Here is a 9,104-nt window from a genome sequence, read left to right as displayed (position 1 = left end):
TGCAATCCAGGTAGGCAGACCAGATCCCGAGAGACAGAAAGGGATGGCCTGGAACCCCTATTTCAGGTCAAAGCGAGCCTGCTTCAGAGCCCAGGGATGTGCGGAGCAAGCTCAAGATGAAAATCTTGCCTCTAACTTGGGAGAATCTTGTAGTCCTTTGCTGCTCTGCTCTCAGACAACTCAGAAGTTTCCAGGAAGAATTTTCATCTGAAAAGGTTATGAAGGGAGGTTTAAGGCCTTTGAGTTTAAAGGTCAAGAACATGGATCATTTACCAACCTTTTTAAAATTTAAAAGAAACATGCCTTTTGTTAAAGGAAAAAAAGTCAATCGATGCAAACATGCAGAAATTTTCCCTGATTCCTGCCTGACTTTTCCTTTTTTTCTGGACATATCCATTTATATATATGGATATATACACATATATAGTGCTTTTTACATAAAGGTTGGAAAATACTATGCAAGTTGTTCTATAATGGCAGATATATTTCCATTTTTAAATGACCATTTAGAATTCATTAATATGGATGCTTCATAATGATTTAAACACTCCCCAATTGATTACCTTTTTTTTTTTAAGATTTTATTTTTCCTTTTTCTTCCCAAAGCCCCCTGGTACATAGTTGTATATTCTTAGTTGTGGGTCGTTCTAGTTGTGGCATGTGGGATGCCACCTCAGCATGGCTTGATGAGCGGTGCCATGTCCGTGCGTTAAGATTGGTTCCAGTTTCTCAATATTAGAAACAGTTCTCTGTGAACTTCCTAGTATTTTTGTGCCTTCTCACAACTAATTCCGTAAGGTGCATCAACAGAAATGGAATCGCACTGCCAATTGATTGCGGTACTTAGATTCAGAAGTGTAATTTGAGGCAAATGAGTAAGCCCCTGAGTCTTAGTCTCCTTACCTGGGAAAGATGGAAATATCTGGGCCTCAGGGCATTGAAGGGTTTGATGGGATAATGTGGGTAAAGCTCAAGGACAGGATTAGGACAGTGGACAGGAAATGGAAGCTCATATCACAACAAGCAGAAACCTTTCTCATGGGTGTTTTCCAAATGTTCTACAAAAATTATTTATTCTTTGTATGGTCCAAAAATTTGCAAAACAAACCCAAGACTGTTATTGTAAAAGGACATCCCCTCAGCAGCTCTGGGTAGAGCGACATGCCAGGTTCCAGCCCCCTCAGAGGGATCAGGGTATGGCTCTTGGATGGGGTCTCCCACAGTTGGCCAAGCCACCCTTACAAAATGGTCTCACCTCCCTCCCTGACAGAGGAAATGACATCCCCAGTAATAATACCAAAATAATTCAACGCCTACAGCTCCACTCTCAGCAAACACTTCTTGTTCATGAGATCTTTGAATGGCTATGAAGAGGAGAGAAAAAAACCAGACAATCACCAAGATGCAAAGGGAGAGGATGACTTCAAGTTCTGAGCTGCCTTGACTTTGAACCCCTTCCCTCGCCCATGCAGAGCTGGAGTCTATGCCAGGACGTCAAGGAGTCAGAAGCTGAGTTTTTCTAAAACAGACCATCTCTTCTTCAGTTTCAGAGGATGAGGGCTCAGAAATCAGTGCTCAAGGCTGGAATGGAATTCTAATAGAAAGGGTAATTTATATAAAATTTGAGTTCCATTTATGCTACCCACCGTTGCCATAGAATCTCCTAAAATACATCTCTGACCTGCCCACTCTGCTGCTCACAAGGCCCTCTCCATCTCTCCAGCCCTAGCAAATCCAACCCAGAGTGCCCGCATGACCACAGAGGCCCCCACACTCTGATTCCTACCTTGACTCTCTCTGCTTCAGCAAATTCCTCACTCTTCCTGCATGTGCTCCCTGCCCACTCGCCCTTCCTCATCCTACTCCTCTGGGGGGATCCTTCTGTCTCCACATCTCCGAACCCACCCATTCTTCCAGTCCACTGCCAGTGGCAAGTATCCCATCAGCTCAGCCTGGCCCCTCATCTCAACTTCCTCACCCACTGTCACCTCTTCTCTTTCTGAACATGCACATACATTTGTTGCTGTCAAATACAGGAGTTCAGAGCATCCAACTAGAAGATGTTTTCTGAAGGGTGGGTATGACTTATAATTTTGATTCAGCTTTGATTGCCCTTAACACAGTGTCTTGCACGTAATTCAGGCACAAGGAGTGCTCCCTGGGTGAATGCAAGAATACTAGGAATGTCCTGGCGTGGCTCTCCCAGAGTTTGGCTACCTGGCTGAGGGTTTCCCATACGTACGGGGTACCCAACTCCTCAGAGAATCCCTCCTCTTGTAGTGGATCCCTGTTCCGATGGCTCATTAATGCTGCCTATGCCAGCTTCCTGGAGCAAGTGATCATTCCGTCCAGACTAGTTTCAGAAATAAAGAAACAGTGAGTAGAAAACCCTTTTATTGTCCTTCTTTGGTCCTGGCTTTTACGAACAAGGTGAAATACTGTAACAGAAGATTGGAGTAATTTTAGCTGGAAAAAGTTAAAGTAGGTAGTTGAGGGAAGGGGTGAAAAACAAAATAAAAACTAGGAAATGTCCAGGAATGATGAGCAGTCAGTGACATTTCTGTGCTGACCCAGGGTGACCTGCTGGCTCGGTCCCTGTACATCAGGACAGTGATATCCTGCCCAGCTGGTTTCTGGGTCCTACTCTATGGTGATCTTGCTAATTTGGCAGGTGATTTTTTTTTTTTAACATAATGGATATAGATATATAGTGGATATATCACCTACGGTGCTTTGTTCTGATTAAAGAGCACACTTATTACAGAAAATTGGAAAACAGAAAAAAATTCAATAGAGAAAATAAAAATACCCCATAATCACACCACTCAGAATTGATCTCCATTAACTCCCAACTTTCAGGGCCTTTGTATCTGAGTCTGGATCAAAAACGGACATTTGTGTTTGGCTTTTGGGTGACATTTGCATTGCACTGCTGACTCTACAACGTTAAAGCTGGAAAGACTAACTAGCTAGACAGCACCTCTAGTCAACCTTCTGTGTTTAGAGAGGAGAAGGAGGCCAGAGAGAGGAAGTGGAAGGGGTGAAGCCAAGCTTTGGTCTCTTTCCCTTCACCTTAAAATCGTATCTTTCCCTCCACTCTTCACCTTCAAAATATCTCTCAGCTTGAACCTAATCATTTCCCTTCCTCTTCCATAGGCCCTCATACGTCTTCTCCATGGCCCATAGAAAAAGCCACAAGGACCACCTCAAAGGCTAATATTTATTGAAGAGGATTATTAATACTAATAATCAATAACGATGAGAGACGTCCCATAGTTAGCCCATTTTTACAGATGAGGACTGAGCTGAGAGAGTTAGCAGCTTGGCTAAGATCTCTTAGATAGGAAGTGCTGAGATCCAGGATATGAATCCAGAGCTTATAATTCCAGAGTCTTGAACCAAACACTGTTCTATCTGGCCGTGACACTAACCAAAAAAAAAACGTTCTAGATCCAACTGATTTGATTTGTGTCTTAAACCATAACATACTTATTTAACAGTATGGAAATCATGAGTGTATAGCTTGATGAACTATCCAAAGGGGACACACCTGGCAACCAGTACCTACAAGCGATAGAACATTGCCGACTCTCCAGGAGCCCCCTCCTGGACCCAACCCCAGTCACTGCTTTTGCTTCCCCAAGAGTAACAAATATTCTCACTTCTTTATTAGTTTTGCTTGTTTTTGAATTTTATTTAAGTGGATTCATACAGAATATACTCTTTTATGTCAGGCTTCTCTCATTATGTTTATGAATTTCAAACATATTTACAAATGTGGCTATAGTTCATTTTTATTTCTCACAGCATACCATTATAAAAACTGTACCCTACTTTGTTTATCCTTTCTATCAGTGATGCACATTTGCATTGTTTCAAGTTTAGAGAATTACCAAATAATGCTGCTCTGAACATTCTTTCACATGGTGAACACATGTAGGCATTTCTATTGGATCTTGACCTAAGAGAGGAATTTGGGCTCATGGAGTGTGTGTAAGTCCGTCTTGAGGAGATACTACCGGAGAGCTTCTGAAAGTGGTGGTAGCAGTTGACACCCACAGCAGGGTATGAAAGCCCAGTGACTCTCCATCCTCACCAACACTTGGTGTTGTTGTTGGTTTTTATTTTAATCATTGTGTATTGGTATCATCTCATGGTTTTAATTTGCATTTGCCTGACAAGTGGCCATGTTGTGCACCTTTTCAAATACTTATTGGCCATTTGGTTGTCTTTTCTGTAAAATTCCTGCTCAAATCCTTTGCTCATTTTTTCTGGTATATTGTCTATTTTTTTAAATAATTTATGGTAGTTACATACCCTATATGAGGCTTTTTCCAGATAAAAAATGGCAAGTGTTTATCCCCATTCTTTTCTTGCCTTCTTATCCTCTTTAAGGTATCTTTTGATGAAGAGAAGTTCTAAATCGTAATAAGGTCCAGTTTATTCATTTTTGTCTCTATGTTTAGCATACCCTGTGACCTATCCAAGAAATCTCCCTGCTCCAAGCCATAAAAATATTCTCCTGTGTTACCTACTAAAGATGTCATCAATTGAAATGGCCACATTTGGATGTAAAATCCACCTGGAATTGACTTTTCTTTATGGCGTGAGGTGTCACAGTCAAGGTGAAGTTGTTCCCCATATGGTATGGACAGCCAGTGCCCTGGGGCCATTTCCTGGAAGACCCTCTTCTCCCCACTGCTCCGCCTCCTCTTCTGTCACCAACAGATGTTCGTGTGTGTGGGTCTCAGGAGCACTCTTGTCTTCCTGCTTCTCCCTGTGGCTGTCCTTGCACTAGGACAGCACGCTGCCCTGAGGACTGTAGCTTTATACCAAGGCTTCATTTCTGGGAGTGGGAGCCCTGCAAGCTTGTTCTCCTTCAAGGTTGTCTTGACTATATGTGGCCTCTCGTATTTCTATGGAAACTTTGAAATTGGATAGGCAGTGTCCACAAGTGTCTGCTGACATGCTTTATTGTGATTGTATGAATCTGTAGCTCAATTAAGGGAGAAGTGACATCTTAACATCACATAGCAAAAGAAACAAACAAAAACACCAAAAAAAAAAAAAACTGAACCAAACCAAAGCATCATAATAAAAAACGAAGAAATAATAAATCGGGAAGACATATTGCCAATTCATGTCAGGAAGGGGCTCATATCCCCAATATATAAAAGATTCCTAGAAATTGCTAAGAAAAAGAACAGACACACAGTAGAAAAACTGGCAAAAGACATGAAACCACACTTTGCAGTAAAAGAGATATACATAGCCCCAAATATATGAAAATATGCTTAAGCTTAGTCATAGTATGATCAAATTGTCAAATCTGAAATGTGACAAAGCTAGGGGAGAAATGGGGAAGGGGTTCCCGCCTCCCTAGGCTCTTCAGTCCCACCAGGTCCAGCACCCTGAGGACGTACCTGACTGCAATGTGTGGGCTTGTGGGTCTTCAGAGGCTGTGGGGAGCTCAGAGGCTGTAGATAAGGCATCGTAAAGAACTCACCTCATAAGCAGAGCAGCTGGTGCAGTGCACATTCCAGAGGCCAAGCAGGGCTCAGGTGCAATCATTGTCCTGGGTCGTGCACACGGCCACATGTGAGCGCTGGGCCCTCGGCAGGAGACCCGGCCAATCCTGCTCCATGTCCACCACCATCTGCCCATGTTAGGAGGCCTGTGCACTTCTGCCCACCTGAGCCTACCCTCTCTGACACCCCATCCAGGGTTGACAGAGCCTGAAAACATGTCCTCATAGGCATAAGCTTAGGAAGTTCTGCCTTCAAGCCCTCTTGAGAATCTGAGGCCAATAAAGATGCAGAGAGTAACCCAGACCACAGGAGGGAGTTGGAATCTAGAAGATCAGGCAGGGCTCTGGCTTCCTTGGGCAAGGCTCAACCCCTTCCCTTCGGGTTTTCTTTGGAAATGAGAAACCTTAAGGTCCTAGGGGAGCCCTGCCTGCCCCTCTCCATTTGGGGCCATCTTCCTGTTGCATCCTCTCATGCACAGGCACTCTCACACCGATTTCTCCTGTGTGGACCACACAGGGACCCCAGGAAAGAGCAGACACCAGGGAAGTGACAAGAGCCAGCGGAGAAAGCAGTCGGAGGCAGCTGTGCCATAGGCAGTAGCATCCATCCTCCTGGCTACATGCCCAGAAGGCCCGAGACGGACCGAAGAATCCCTGAGGTTTCTAGGTGTGTACCTGTTCCAAGGGCATCCCTGACCCAGCCTGGAGGGCACAGGACTGGAGAGCTGGAGTCCACTTCTGTGGGCAGCTGCTACTCTGAGGAGCCGTTCTCCTCTTGTGTAGACATTGGGTAGAGGAGAGAAGACCTTAGTGTCCTCCTGTGTAAAGTGGAGTGTGTCCAGTGGGTGACTCCCTGGGTTCCGTATGATGCTCACGAAGTGTCTGTGGCCCTTGGTTCTCCATCGATGACGCCCTGTGCTCTGAGCACCTGAGAAAATGCTTTCCCACAACCTAGAGATCCTAAGGAACTGAGACAGGCTTGGGGGTTCGGGTGGATGAGAACCTGGGATAAGGAAGAACATGCCAGAGCACTGTACACTGAGTCCAGAGTCCAGGGACAAGGCCAGTCCTTGTTGGACTCCCGGGTCCTCACTTGGCAGGAGAGGGGAATCATTGCTTGGCTGAGGTTAGGATGCCTCCTGAGAAAAGAGGACACCCAAGTGGAGGGACAGAAAGATGAGGGAGAGGGAGGCTCCTGAGGTTCCTCCCATGGCCTGGAAGCCTGCAGGTCCTGCTCCTTTACCCCTGGGACAGTGGGGAGCCTCTGCCTTGAGGACACCCAAAGAGACTTCCTGTTTGGTGGCTTCTGCCAGGGCTGCAGTGCTGGTGCTGGCCACCAGGGGGCAGGCAGCCTCCAGCGTCAGTGGTGCCCAATGAGGTTGGGTTTTCACTGTTGTCACTTCTATTGGGATGTAATTGCCACACAGCACTGCCTAAGTTAACACTGCTGTGTGGTACATTTCAAAATTGCTAAGAACCAAGAAGCTAAACTTCTCATCACAAGCAAACACTTACTTTTCTGTTTTCGGTGATGGATGTTAAGTGAACTGGTGGTGTCATTGCGCAGGCTGTGTGCATCCAGTCCCTCTGCTGACTTCTTAAACTTACACGGTGCCCACTCAGCCTGCCTCAGCTGCTGGAGCAGCGAATAGCCGTGCAGAGGCCTTTCCGGCTGTGCCCCGCCTCAGAGAGAACTCACTCCTCCTGGTACTAGCGGTCCTCCCCGCAGTCTGACTTGGTGAAGAGCAGGAGGAGGGGACACGAGTTTCACAATTCTTCACTCAGCGACTGTGCACCGAGCACTCACCCTGTGCCAGGTGCTCAGGTGGGTGTAAGTGCAGGGCTGACAGTGACTGAGTGGTCCCTGCCGGTCAGGAGCTCACACTCTGGAGGGGACAAGGACAAAAGCATGAAAGCAAAGACACGAGAGGGGAAAGAGCCAGTGCTGAGGGGACATTCAGGGCCCTGTGAGGGAGGGCCGGGGGTCACCGGGTAGGGGTCTGAAAGGCCTCACTGGGACGACATTTCCTGGGACCAGAATGACAAGAGGGAGCCAGCCCTGCACAAGTCTGGGAGCGGCGTGTCAGGGAGAAGGCACCCCTGCTGTAGACACTCATGGGCAGAAGAGGGTTTGGCCAGAGGATGTGAGAAAGATGGCCAGTGTGGCTGGAGGGAGCCTGGGGGGAGAGAGGAGGCGGCGGAGGGCAGGGCCAGATCCTGGGGCCTGAAATCACGGTTCCAGTGCCTTGCATCTGTAAACGGCAAATGCCTCATATCTCACAATTTTTGTGGTTGAGGAATCAGACATAGATTAGCTTGGTTCTTCTGCTCGAGATGCCTCAAGGCCACGGCCGCGGCCTCAAGTGATGCTCGACTGGCAGAGGATTTCCTCTCAGGTTCACTCAAAGGAGTCGAGGTGCACTTTGGACTCAGAGCATGGGTTCCTTTCTGTCTGTTGGCCTGGGCGCTGCCTTGGTTCTCTCCCATGTGGGCCTCTGTGTATGGCAGCTCAAAACGTGTGTGCTTGATTCCACAGCTCAGGGACAGGAGAGAGAGAGAGACACGGGAAAGAGAGAGAGACGGAACTTAAGAGAGGGAATAAGAAAGAAGTGAGAGACTTTCTGTGTTTAAAATTTAGACATGGCACTCGTCCACATTGGCTGTGTTCTATTGGCGAGAGCCAGTCACTAAGCACTCAGTGGTCACACAGGAATCTGTGAGGGATGTGTGTACCACGGGTGGGGATCTCTGGGAGCCACGGTGAAGGCTGCCCACCTCACAGATCAAGATGAGGTTCTTGGGTCTCTTTCTAAACAGAAGAGGAAACAATGGAGAGGTTTGAATCCAGAGGATGACAGTGTCTGGATTTCATTCATCAACCCTCTCCTTGTGCTGACATTGAAATGAGGCCAAGAGAGGAAGTGCCTGTTGCAATAGCGCATTGCTGAACCCAGGCCTGGTTTGAGTGGTGTTCATGCTACATCCCTTCTCGTAATTCTTCCATCTCTTTGTTTGTGCATTCCTTGCACTTGACACCACCTCACAGGTGGTATGGATATTATTTCATATACACCTGATGATGTCCCTAGCAAGTAGATTCTAGGCGGATTCCCCTTGGGCAGGTTTGGAGACTGGGGAGGCCCTGAGAGGCACAATGAGTTTTCCAGGACAGAGAACTGGTAAGATAAAGGAGGTCTGAATTCTGCTCTGCCTCCTCAAAGCTGGGACCCTCATCACATTCCCAGGGAGCTGTGGCTGGGGCTGTGGAAGCTCCTCATGTAGAGTTAAGAAGAAGACATGGGGGTGGTTTGGGTAGGTCCGATTACAGGAAGCAGCCCAGGTAATGGAATCTTGAAAAAGTGACCTCACTTCCTTGGCGATAGACCCCAACAGATTTAGAACTCTGGTAACCAGGCAGTTAATTCTAGAGACAGACCCCTAGCCAGTTCATCTGACTGGAGACACTTCGGAGTAAAACATGTTTACTTGTTGTGTACCAGTTTTCAGAGGCTCTAGGCTCAGGAAAGCCCAGAGTGTGAGACTGTTGTGTTGTTGTGGACATCGGATCAAGCCTCAT

The 9,104-nt window shown here is 46.8% G+C and overlaps 1 long non-coding RNA gene across 1 annotated transcript; it reads left to right on the top strand.

Moving 5' to 3' along the window:
* The first annotated feature begins 6,049 nt into the window (after positions 1–6,049).
* LOC139076968 (uncharacterized) lies at positions 6,050–8,992 on the top strand. Its single transcript, XR_011529050.1, has 2 exons — positions 6,050–6,194; positions 6,311–8,992. It is a non-coding gene; the product is annotated as an uncharacterized lncRNA (long non-coding RNA).
* The last annotated feature ends 112 nt before the right edge of the window (positions 8,993–9,104 follow it).

Source organism: Equus przewalskii, chromosome 18, assembly GCF_037783145.1.
Source record: "Equus przewalskii isolate Varuska chromosome 18, EquPr2, whole genome shotgun sequence".
NCBI lineage: Eukaryota > Metazoa > Chordata > Mammalia > Perissodactyla > Equidae > Equus > Equus przewalskii.
Note: the sequence above shows the minus strand (reverse complement) of the source record. Positions and strands in the feature narration are given on the sequence as shown.